We start from the raw sequence: 11,698 nt of genomic DNA on the forward strand, positions 1-11,698 counted from the left end.
ACGTTAAGGGGGTGGGTGAGCATGCTCCCACAAGCGCTGTTTATGCTTAACAACAGGCGTGTTGGAATGCTTGCTCCCTATGAGCGAGTACAAGCCAAACCAACCCTAGCAATCCCTGCTCAGATATCTGTAAAGGAAGGGGGGATTGCCCCCCGCATGCTCACCTCCAGGGAGGTAGAATTCTATACACCTGAGCAACTGATGATTACTGAGCAAGGAGTTGTAAGCTTACATTTAAGACTTGACTGCCCTTCACAGTGTGTATGGCTGTTTACACCTTTAATACCTGTTCAAATAGCCCCACTCTTGTTGACCTCTCCTCAAGATTTCTCTTTCCAGGTATCCATATCCATGCCAGTGAATGTCTCGCAGGGAGCACCAGTACTGCGAGGAATTCTGATCCACAGCTCCAGAGTGCCTCAGGTTCAGCAAACACCCTCAATGCACTCTTTAGCCAGTGTGTGGATACTAACCCCTCAAAAAGGAAAATGGCCTGGCACTGTTTTAGCAGATGGCCCAGGAGCCACTGCTCTAGTTCTTCCTGATGGTGATACCATGCCTTTCTATTTTCCCATCAACAGGTTATCGCGCCAGCATCTGTAAGTTGCTGTTGGACTGTTGCCTCTTGCTGACCACGGCAGATGCCATTGACCTACAAGACCATCCAGCTTCCCATGTAAATACATGGATTTGGCTTGCACAAAGATCAGCTAACCTCTCTGATTTCTGTATTACAGGAGGACGATCAGTGGATGATGTCTTAACTACGTGTTACATAGGTGTACCACCTCCACTTGTGGTATTGCAGAGTTATTACAGGGAAAAAATAAAAGATTTCAAATCGTCTTAAAATAAAATGAAGCTATTGGCAAGAATTGCTGTAATGAATTTACTGAAGAGCTCTGAAGATTACCAGTTAAACCTTGCTCCTTCTGCTAATCTAGTAACTGTATTTGTCGTTTTGGTGAATTTTTTTTCAGATTCTGTGAACTAAGCATTGAGATCTTAAAAAGGGCCACTCTCTTTTTAAAGGCAATTTCACAGGCCATTACAACTTTGCTGTAATTAGACAGAACTAACAGATAAAGATTAAAATACAGTTACTGCTTTGGTAAATGCACTATTATTTTCTCTGTGTACCAAATTCCTCAGTCAAAGTAAAATTTGAAATCCTACACGTTCCTAAGCTGGGCCACAGATAAAACTGGCAGGATCGGGTTAGTGGATGTATTTGTCATTTCTTTGACAAAAGGCGCTCCACGGGGTCGGACGTGGGAGTCGATGTGCTAAGGGGTTGCAGATGCTGGCATTGCTTTCTAAGGGGGTGTGTGCAGCTGTGCATGGTAGCCCTGCTCCGGTGCTCCTGCCTTTATATCTGTCCTTACATTCTGGTGAGAATTAGGAGAGACAGAATGACATAGATGGCAGAAGGAATAATCTCCTACAAAACACAAGTATAGATGTCTAAGAGTTTAAAGGAAGCCTCAGTTTTAATTAGTTTGTCAGAAATTAAGATAACGGTGAGCTGTCCTGCTTAGCTTCAGAGAAACATCACCATTTTCCTGTTTTATGTACTGTGGCTACAGGTATTTATAAAGGAATATGTGTTATGTTAGCCATCATGGAATAACTCCTCACAAATAATCTTAGGTTTTGAACGTGTTGGGACATGACTGCATCATTTGCTCTCGTTTCTTCAGCAGATTAATTACAGATGTGTGAAAGAGTGACTAAACAGGCAGCAGTTTGAGTTTGAGAGGCAGACATTCACGGGCTTCCCCTTCTACAGTACGAGCACACTTGGAAAGGGAAGAAAGAGCCTATGCTCATGCTGTTTGGGTGGATTACGGCTTTCCCAGATCAAACAGGAATGAATCCCATCTGTGCCACATATGACAGAGCTGACATGCAGTGGGTACATGGTGCATGGCATAAGGAAACTCTTAGCACAACTATCTTCCTAGTAAGAGTATTTTCACTGTATAAATAACTTCAAAGGAGAATGATAGCTTTTAAAATCAGGTACTTAGTGGTGGCTATCTCATGCCTGCATCAAATTGTTTCAGTTATTCCTGTCTACAAATACTCTCGATCCCTTGCTGCCTCGAACGCAGGTGCCCTGCAGTGTCAGGCAGTCACAGCACCCTGCAACTTCCCATTCACTTAGATGGTCAAGGATTGCTTCAGAAACCTGATTTCTGACATTACTGGTATTTTTTTTACCTCAGGCTGCTAGGGTTTCCTCACTCTTTCTGCTTGATTCACCCTGTATGTCCTGGACAAGGTGGACTCCCTCATACGCCATCCTCTGAGTCTACACTCTCTGATTCTTCTAAACTACACTCTCTGATTCTTCTAAACTCTTCTCTGTACACTCTTACGCAGGCTTATTCATTTATTTATCTCCACAATCTCAGAGCTCAAAACAAGCAAGCAGAGAAGCAAAGAGGCAGATTAGAAGAACAGACCACAAAAGCCCCAAGAATAAGTGCTGCTCTTGCTCAGCACTATTTCTGAAAATAAAGATGTCACCAGAGATTCATCATCACTGGTGAGATGTGAGTTGTAAAATCACTCTCAAAGGAATTACATTATCTCTATATTTTTATAGATATCAAACACTGATGTAATTTCTGTTATCAGCCATCAGACTGCATTAACATCAGACTCCGTCTCCCTCAGAAAGGGGCTATAAGTTTGGTAGACAGAATTAGTGGGATTAAATGATTCCTTGTAAATAGGTGATTTTAAAATGCTTTCCAGTGGCATAAGGCTCACTTACCCTCACTCACTTCTGCCATTTATTAATTCCATTCTCCATAATAAGCAATCTAGGCTCCATCACAGATTAAAATTTTCGCTCATCTGTAAATTGTGTTTATTTCTGTCTGAGGCACTGAGACAGAAAACACCATCTCCATCAGAGGAGGAGCCAAACTCAGTGTAAACCTCTACTTGAAACTTTTATCCAAAGGACTTCTTCAGAAATTCCAGTGAAGTGGCCATTATTTATTGCTTGGGTTTTGTTTAGTTTTATTTTGTTTTTTTAAGATGATTAGGGGTACTGTTTACTCATTGTAGTTTGTACAGCATAGCGGAAATACTCCGACAAAAAATAGTGTTTTGTTTTTGATTTTTTTTAAGATATTTCTCTTATCCCTTTGTATTTCTCCAAAGCATCATTTATTTGACAATTTGGAAGATAATTTTCCTTTGGAATCAATGTCTTAAATAGTTCTCTCTACCCCAAACTTATCTGCTCTCAGGAAAATACACGATTGATTACTTCAGTTTAGAGCAGAACAAGTAATGATGTCATACAAAATCCAAGCATAAGTATATAAGAGTTTAAGAGCTGCCTTTGTTTTAATTAGTGTGTCAGAAGCGAAGATGATGGTGACCTGTCCTGCTCACAGCTTCAGAGGAATATCACCATTTTCCTGGTTTAGGTACCGTGGATACAGGTATTTATAAAGGCTTATGGATTATGGTAGCAGTCGTGAAATAACAACTCTCCACACACTCTTAGGTATGGCTCCCCACAAATAATCCTAGGTTTTGAAAGCTTTGGGACATGATCACCTCAGTGTAAATCAAGTCTGGGATTATACAAAAAGCATCACTTGGAGCAGAGACCATTTTTTATTCCGGTGTAGTCTGTGAGGTTTGGGGATGGCAGTCAAATGGCACAGGGATCTAAAATGAGATCATAAAATATAAAAGTTCTTTTGCCATCTGACTTTTAATAGGAACTATTCACTTAGTGTCACTTCTGTCTGAGAACTTTAACCTGTCGTTGTTACAATGAACACCTGGCTGAGATTTTAAGGGATAGGATTTGAATGTTTGGATAATCTTAAGCAAAATTACTAGATGGTAACTGAAAAGCTTATGAGGGAAAATTTTTCTTTTCCATCACTTTGTTTCCTTTGTATGCACTTGTTGGTTGTTTGTGTATTGCTACAGTCAGGCTCATTGCAGATTTCCAGTTACTTACAGGAGAAAAAACAAGTAGTAAACAGTTATATAAAATCCAAAGGAACACTCATGAGCAAGACAAAGATGTAAAACATGGAGTCCATTTTAATGAGGTTGCCTATTTGTTTGATTGAATATAGGGGCATGGTTTTCCAAGTACTCAACCCAAAATTTCATTGTGGTTTTTTTTTGATTCATCACCAAAAATATGCCCGAAAAAAGCCCCTCAACCTAACTATATTTCAGAAACAGTATCATCAGTTATTAGTGATGTTTTAAAAAAAGAATATTGTTAGTATTACAACTAATGCTTCATAATTTGATTAAAACTCCCATTGTTGGGAATCACACCACTGAAAGCCACGTGGGCAGTCACCCCCTTGCCTCTTCCCTAGGCGCGAGCAGGTAAGGACACTTGTGCTGTGTCAGAGCCACAGACGCAAGGACAGGGCAAGCACACGGTAATAACCAGAACATTTTCCCAGCCTTTCCTTTACTTCTGGACTATGACTAATTTCTTGTGTGAGGACTTTTACCAGAAATATATTTTGGGTGATAAGAATTAAATTGCTCTTAAGAGCTGAAAAGTCTGTAATAAAGAAGAGCAAGAAAGAATTTATCATTAAGAAAGTTCAAATCATGTTATAAAATGTTAAAGGCAACATGGATTCTTCTATCCCCACATTTTTGTACATACAACTCAAACAATTCATTTTGGTGCGGAGTCTAGTTGGAGGCCTGTAGCTAGCGGTGTCCCCCAGGGGTCAGTCCTGGGTCCAGTCTTGTTCAGTGTATTCCTCAGTGACCTGGAGGAAGGGACAGGGTGCACCCTCAGCAAATTTGCTGATGATACTAAACTGGGAGGAGTGGCTGACACACCAGAAGGCTGTGCTGCCATTCAGAGGGACCTGGACAGGCTGGAGAGTTGGGCGGAGAGGAACCTCATGAACTTCAACAAAGGCAAGTGCAGGGTCCTGCACCTAGGGAGGAATGACCCCAGGCACCAGTACAGGCTGTGGGCTGACCTGCTGGAAAGCAGCTCTGCAGAGAAGGACCTGGGAGTCCTGGTGGACCACAAGTTAAGCATGAGCCAGCAGTGTGCCCTTGTGGCCAAGAAGGCCAATGGTCTCCTGGGCTGCATTAGGCAGAGTGTTGCCAGCAGGTGGAGGGAGGTGATCCTGCCCCTCTACTCAGCCCTGGGGAGGCCTCACCTGGAGTCCTGTGCCCAGTGCTGGGCTCCCCAGTACAAGAGAGACATGGCACTACTGGAGAGAGTCCAGCGGAGGGCTACAAAGATGATGAGGGGACTGGAGCATCTCTCCTATGAAGAAAGGCTGAGAGAGCTGGGCCTGTTCAGCCTGGAGGAGAGAAGACTGAGAGGCGATCTCATCAATGTGTACAAGTATCTGAAGGGAGGGTGTTGAGAGGATGAGGCCAGTCTCTTCTCCGTGGTGCCCAGTGACAGGACAAGAGGCAATGGGCAGAAATTGAACCACAGGAAGTTCCATCTAAACCTGAGAAAAAAGTTCTTCACTGTGAGGGTGCCTGAGCCCTGGAACAGGTTGCCCAGAGAGGTGGTGGAGTCTCCTTCCCTGGAGATATTCAAAACCTGTCTGGATGTGATCCTGGGCAATATGCTCTAGAGGTCCCTGCTTGAGCAGGGGGGTTGGACTAGATGATCTCCAGAGGTCCCTTCCAACCTAAACCATTCTGTGATTCTGTGATTCTGTGATTTATGTTTTATTGAACCCTATTTCATTCGTTCCTAGGAAATGGCTGTTTTGCTATACTTCATATATCTTTTTTTTTTTTTTTGCTGTGCTGTAGAGCAGCATGCAGCTGGCTAAATTTTTCTTTGAAATACTGCATATCTCAACACCAGCAGATAAATGTCAGAGTATTTTCTTGATGCTGAGATGCAATTTAACAGTGTCATTGATGGTTTTTCTCATATATTAATTTAAAATCCTATTTACAACCCATTGGTTTTGTACCAAAAATGTGACTATGTTACAGCAGGTCAGAAATGTAACTACCAAACTCCAGCAGTAACTGTGTGAACTGGTAAAATAATGGGAATATGCACATGAACAGGTAATCCTTTCCCAAGCGTACCACCATGGCAGATATCAGTGAGACAGAGGTCCCTACAGTCCTGATTCGCAGATCTCTCTCAGTGATACCATATGCAACAGTAAATGCTATTCTCTGTGAATATAGGAGAAAGAATTGGGTTCAAAAGTACTGCCAGGAAAATTGCTCTGTCTTCAGGATGACAAGTTTATACGGGTGTGTTAGAGTCAGTACAACAGTTACTTAAATGAGGAAATGAATAGCAAATATGTTGAACAACATCCCCATGCATTCAACCAAATCACTCAGGCTGGCATTGGAGCATCTGCACATAAATTCACCTCTCACAAGTCTCACCCAATTGCATCTAAGGAAGTTTTATAATTAATTTCTAGAAGGAGAGAGGGAGGGGAAAAAGTTTCACCATGGCTATTCGTTACAGATATTCCACCGCTCACAGTCAACTGGAGCAGCAAACCAGTGGACCAGAAAACCCATTTGCCAGTATTTCTAAAAGTGCCAAGGCATGAAGGTCCTTTAAATTTTTTTTTTATTTTAGTTTATGGTTCTCAAATAAGCACAATAATTTGCTGTGGATTGGCTTGGGAAGAGCACATCTAAGATGAAAGCCTCTGGGTGTCAGAAGCAACCAAGCAGGAGGCAAGTGTTTCCCACCATTGAATAACAGGGCTTGAAGAGCCCTTAGGGCTTGCGTGGTCCAACCCAAGGCACCCATGCAGAATAACCATAGCCATGAATTCATAGCATAAGTTTGGCCACCTTGCTCTATGAGATGTCCGAAGATACATATTTCACCGTTTCCATGAAAGGTGTCACTGCCTTTGCCTCGCACCTGCATAAACACTAGCTGTTTTTCTAGTCATCTTTGAGCGCTTCCTGTCCCAGGGAAGGAGACTTGGCGATGCTCCCCATGCTTGGCTCAGCGTGGCATCCCCAACCCTGTGGGATCTCTGCCCTGTGGCCAACGGCACTTCGGGGGCCAGCCGCAAATACCAGCTGCACTTGGCTGCAAAGCAAAACATTGCCTTATTAAAGCTTCTTAAAAGTTCGCACTTCTCTGAGAACATGGACCTAATCCAGCACCCAGTACAGCAAGGAGGAGATAGATCAGCCTCTCCATGAAGAGCAACCTTGTTAGCAGCTCTAATTTAGCATCTGGAGCTCTGTCTTTTTAATCACTCAGCAATTCAGCTCTGTTCCTTCCACAGCACAGAGCATTCCCGATTTGAAGAATTACTTTCCCATAATTAAATGAAAAAGAGTTAGTTGCAGCCCTCTGCACAGATTACTACCCAGTGAATGCAGAATAATGTATTATAAGTAGTACTTTGTTCTATTTATTGTACAGGTATTGATGTGTGTTGGATTTGTTCTATTTTAGAGACACTGCCATGGTAACTAGTCTCTCTTGACAAAGGCTTTATGTCAGAGCAGAAGGGGAGATGCAGAAACTGAACTTTGGGTAGCCACTGAGATGACGGCTGCCACCATCAGCCTCACCAAAGCATCATAAGAAAATAAGCTGGTGTGTCTGTGTCTTGAACATGCTGCTCACCAGGGAATCGCCAATTACCGCAGGAGAAGGAGGAAAGGGGCAGCCAATGCTGTCTTTCTAAGAGAAAGCTCAACAAATTTTTGCTGAGTTAGTTTTTAAGATGCCGGCTGCCCACGTAGGTTTAATCATTCACATGGTTTTAAAGAGAAAAGAACAGCATGAAAGGTTTACTTTAAATTAATAGTGCTATTTCAGTGCCATCAATACTACTTCAGCTAGCAAAACAGCCAGTGAGATGTAGGTAACACCAGTTGCACTTTGCAGCTTTCACTATTGCTGCTTGCACTTTGCAGCAGGCAGTCTGTGTAACAGCTTCACTACTATTTCAAGGTACTGCTACAGACAGTCATTTTTAGCTTGCCTGGGCTGGCCCTGGCTTGGTTTCAGTCTTGCATAAGACTACCTAAACCCCCCAACTCCCTTCTCATCACACCTGTTCCCTCTATCAAGTCTTAGATTGGATCTCTGTAAGAAGAGCCAAAACAGCAGCAGCAGGACTCAATCCCTGGGCAGGGTCTCAGGAGACATCTCTGTCTCCCCCATGCATGGCTGGTTGGGGTTTTACGACCCCCACTGTCCCCAGCTCTGCAGTTGTGTGCTGCTAGTTTTGGTGAGGCTTGTTGGCGCTACACACATGAAATTAAGAATTTTCATAAACATCAGTTGCATTTGCACCTTTTTAAACAAAACCTTGACTTTGTCCAACACAAGCCGACAGCCTAATGTGCCTCATTCTGGCTCAGCAAAGCTATCTTTGAACCCTTTCCTGAGTCACATTTGCAAGTAGGTTTTAGCAGTGAGTCTGGTCTGAAAAATAACCCCTAAGTAACATATATCCTACTAAAGTAACATATCCTACTATGAAACTGCTCCCAAGTTTTGCACACCTTGGGAAAATGCCATTAACTGGGATTGCTATTGCTAACTTCCCCAGTCCCTACCCAGGTGCCCCACGCTGAAGCCGGTGGGGTTGTACAGCGCAAGGCAAAGGGAGCGCTGCAACAGCTTGCAAAGTGCAGACCCCTTGCCAGAGCAATTAGTCCCCCACTGGTGTTAAAAAAAAATTACTGCCAATAGGTGTTATTTTAAGCAAGCAAAATGCATATTTATTTAGTGGCTTCTGTGGTATTGGAGGCACCATGTTTACTTTCCATCTGTTTTTGCTCATTTGAGCCTCTACGTTCCTGGTTGTTAAAAATGACTGGTGCTAATCAACGTAAGTCCCCAAATCACAAAGCAGTGGAAAAAAAAAAACATAAATGAAAAGGGATGACCTGAGTTTACAATGGATTATTTGCAGAGTCTTTCTTTTTTATGTAACAGCTTGGAAAAAAACAGGAAGACAAACAGGCACACTCTCCTGAAATCAGGGATGAGGGAGGAGAGGAGGGGAACAGGGATACGAGTTCCATATGTTTGTCCTATTTTGTCTCCAAAAGACTCACAGCTCTGGGTTGTGATCTTCTGAAGTGTTAATTATAGGAGCTGGGGATGTCAGCAGTGCTTAATAGAATAACTTAAGTACCAGAAAGAAAAGAAAAAAAATCACTCAATGAGTAAAAAAGCCAGTTTTAGAAATAGCAATCAGCAGCAACAAAAGCCAAATGGGCAAATACTTTACATCCTGAATACTGCTGGGCAACCAGGTCCCTGGCTTTCGTTTTTATCCAGTCTGTTGCTAGGAGACTGCAGGACTGTACCGCTACCCTGCCTGTGTTTTGTGTGTGTGTGTGTGCGCGCATAGGTACTGATTCCCAAAATATACCCCAGAAAGAGTGGTGGAAAAGCAGTGAGGTGAGGAGGACATGCCAGGGCTTGGCGAGGGGGACACAGGAAAGGGGATGTAGATGTGTGCATGTCTCCAAGGGGTATTTAAACAATGTGGATCAGCTCTTCTTTTGTGGACAGATTTAATCAGTGCAATAAAACCAGCACAGATATTTTGGTGTTTTGATCTCAAGATCATTAAAGCAATAATGCTATGTCACTGGGTGATTTACTAGCTGCCATACAGAGGGTGGGAACATAGGAATATTTATGATGGATGGAACAAGAAGCAATTCCCATTATTTTCCTCACTCACCTGAGTGAGGGTGCACCCAGCACAGCATGTGGAGCCTTTTTCCCTGACTCAGGGAAAGCTTAATTCTGCCCTCCCCACTCCCAGCATCCACTTGAGACAGTGCAATAAACCATCAAGGAGGATCATGGACCACAAATCACAGCGAGGCCTCAGCTGCTTGCCCCCTGCAAATGCTGCCATCTCCTCCCTAGCACGTGGATAACACTGTTTCCCCAATGCTTACAGGTATTGATGTTGTCCCAAAGAAGGATTCTTTCACCCGGTGTGCAATGAGCCGAAAACACACAGTGTCGAGATATTTGTTTAATTCATTTCTGCGCAGAGATGGGTGCTAGGTGATAACTCCACAAAGCTAGCACACCTGATTACTACACAGCTGACACTTTATACAGTTTAAGCAACAGTTATCAGTACAGTTTACAACTACATTAAGTCACCCTCGTTCCCATTGGTTCTGCTAGGTCTCGTCTTCATTTAAAGTCACAGTATCCTCTTTTTCTGCTATGCATGCTCTATGGGGAAGGGGCTTTGGTGGGTAGGGGGCTTCCCTGCTTGTGGATGGGTTTTTTATTATGCTAATTAGGATAGTTCACCCATAGTTCAAGTAGTTCTCTCCTGTTTATCAACTGTTTTTGTTCTCTTTAAGTTTATTTGGGTACTTCCTTATCTGGTTGCCTTATAGTGTTGGCCTAGGAACATCATTGTTTGTACCAGAAGTGCCCAAAATGTGTGTATTAACTTGCCAAGCGGCTGCTATTTGTTTTCAAGCTTGCACATTGGGACAGCCAAAACAGACATATCCTAGTATTTACATCACATTTTAAATAAAGGTTTGTTCATTTGCTCTCTGATCTTCTCCTGTCCATCTCCTCCTTTCCCAACCATAAAGAGCACAAGCAGTGAATCCTTCTGTTCTCAGCAGCCTTCTTAGTCCCTGATCTGGGCTGAGTTTTAGTTTAAATTTTGATAATTTGTTTGTGATTTTTTGTGGCAGTACATATTTTTTGCACAATGTGACTATCAGCTCAAGGAAGTAAAACAGTTGTTTTCCACACCTATGTTCTATTCTGTTTAGGGTCTTTTAAAATTATTATTATTATTATTCATTGCATCATGGATAAAAATAGAGCCAATCCCTACAATTTCTGATCTCTCAAAAGCTGGAAGTTGCTGCAGGAGCACCATCTGTGTTGTGCAGATCAAACCATACACAAGGAGTTGAAGCACAGGGCCTTTAGCATAGAAACACTGTGGGTCACTCTTTGAGTGACCACTTCAATGTTCTTCTTTCTTGCATGAAGTCCTTCCTATCCAAACCTATGGTTTATCATAAATAATAATAGGCCAGCTTGTGAGTTGATTTATTAGAGTCTGCCTGACCCTGTCCCCTGATATCCAAGATTTCTTTTGTCCTTTCCAGGACTGTCATTCTTCCTTGTAATGTAAACTTTCTCACTGAGCTGAAAATAAATTATTATAGCCATTAAAAAAATACTAATTGGAGGAGTCAATAGGCACTGTGAATCACTTATAAATAATACAGTGAACAAGATGATTGATTTTCCAGTTACTTGAAGCATTTAGTACAAGACTTTTGTCTGTCATGAAATCAATTGTGAAAGTTTGTTGAGCCTTAGTAGAAGCAGGAGCAGGTCTTGTGTTGAATATTCCCTCCTGGCCTTTTTGATATTTCACAACTCCCCATGGATTTTATGCAGAAGAAAGGTGCCAGAGGAACTGATGGGTCTTTGATGCTGTTATTAGTCAGGGCAGGCCAAGCTGGGAGCGAGCCACAGGGCAGCTGGGGAGGTGATAGGCGCCACACAGGCAAGCGTGAGACTCAGGATGGTGCAGCCCATGGAAGAGGGGCTTGTTCTGGGAGGGCTCCCCAAGAGTTTAGGAACCCCGGGTGCACCACAGCCAGAGCCACCACACTGTGGGGTTGCCGTAGCCTCATGAGTGCAGAGCACGAGTGCAGAGCAAACCTA

Source organism: Struthio camelus, chromosome W, assembly GCF_040807025.1.
Source record: "Struthio camelus isolate bStrCam1 chromosome W, bStrCam1.hap1, whole genome shotgun sequence".
Classification (NCBI taxonomy): Eukaryota; Metazoa; Chordata; class Aves; order Struthioniformes; family Struthionidae; genus Struthio; species Struthio camelus.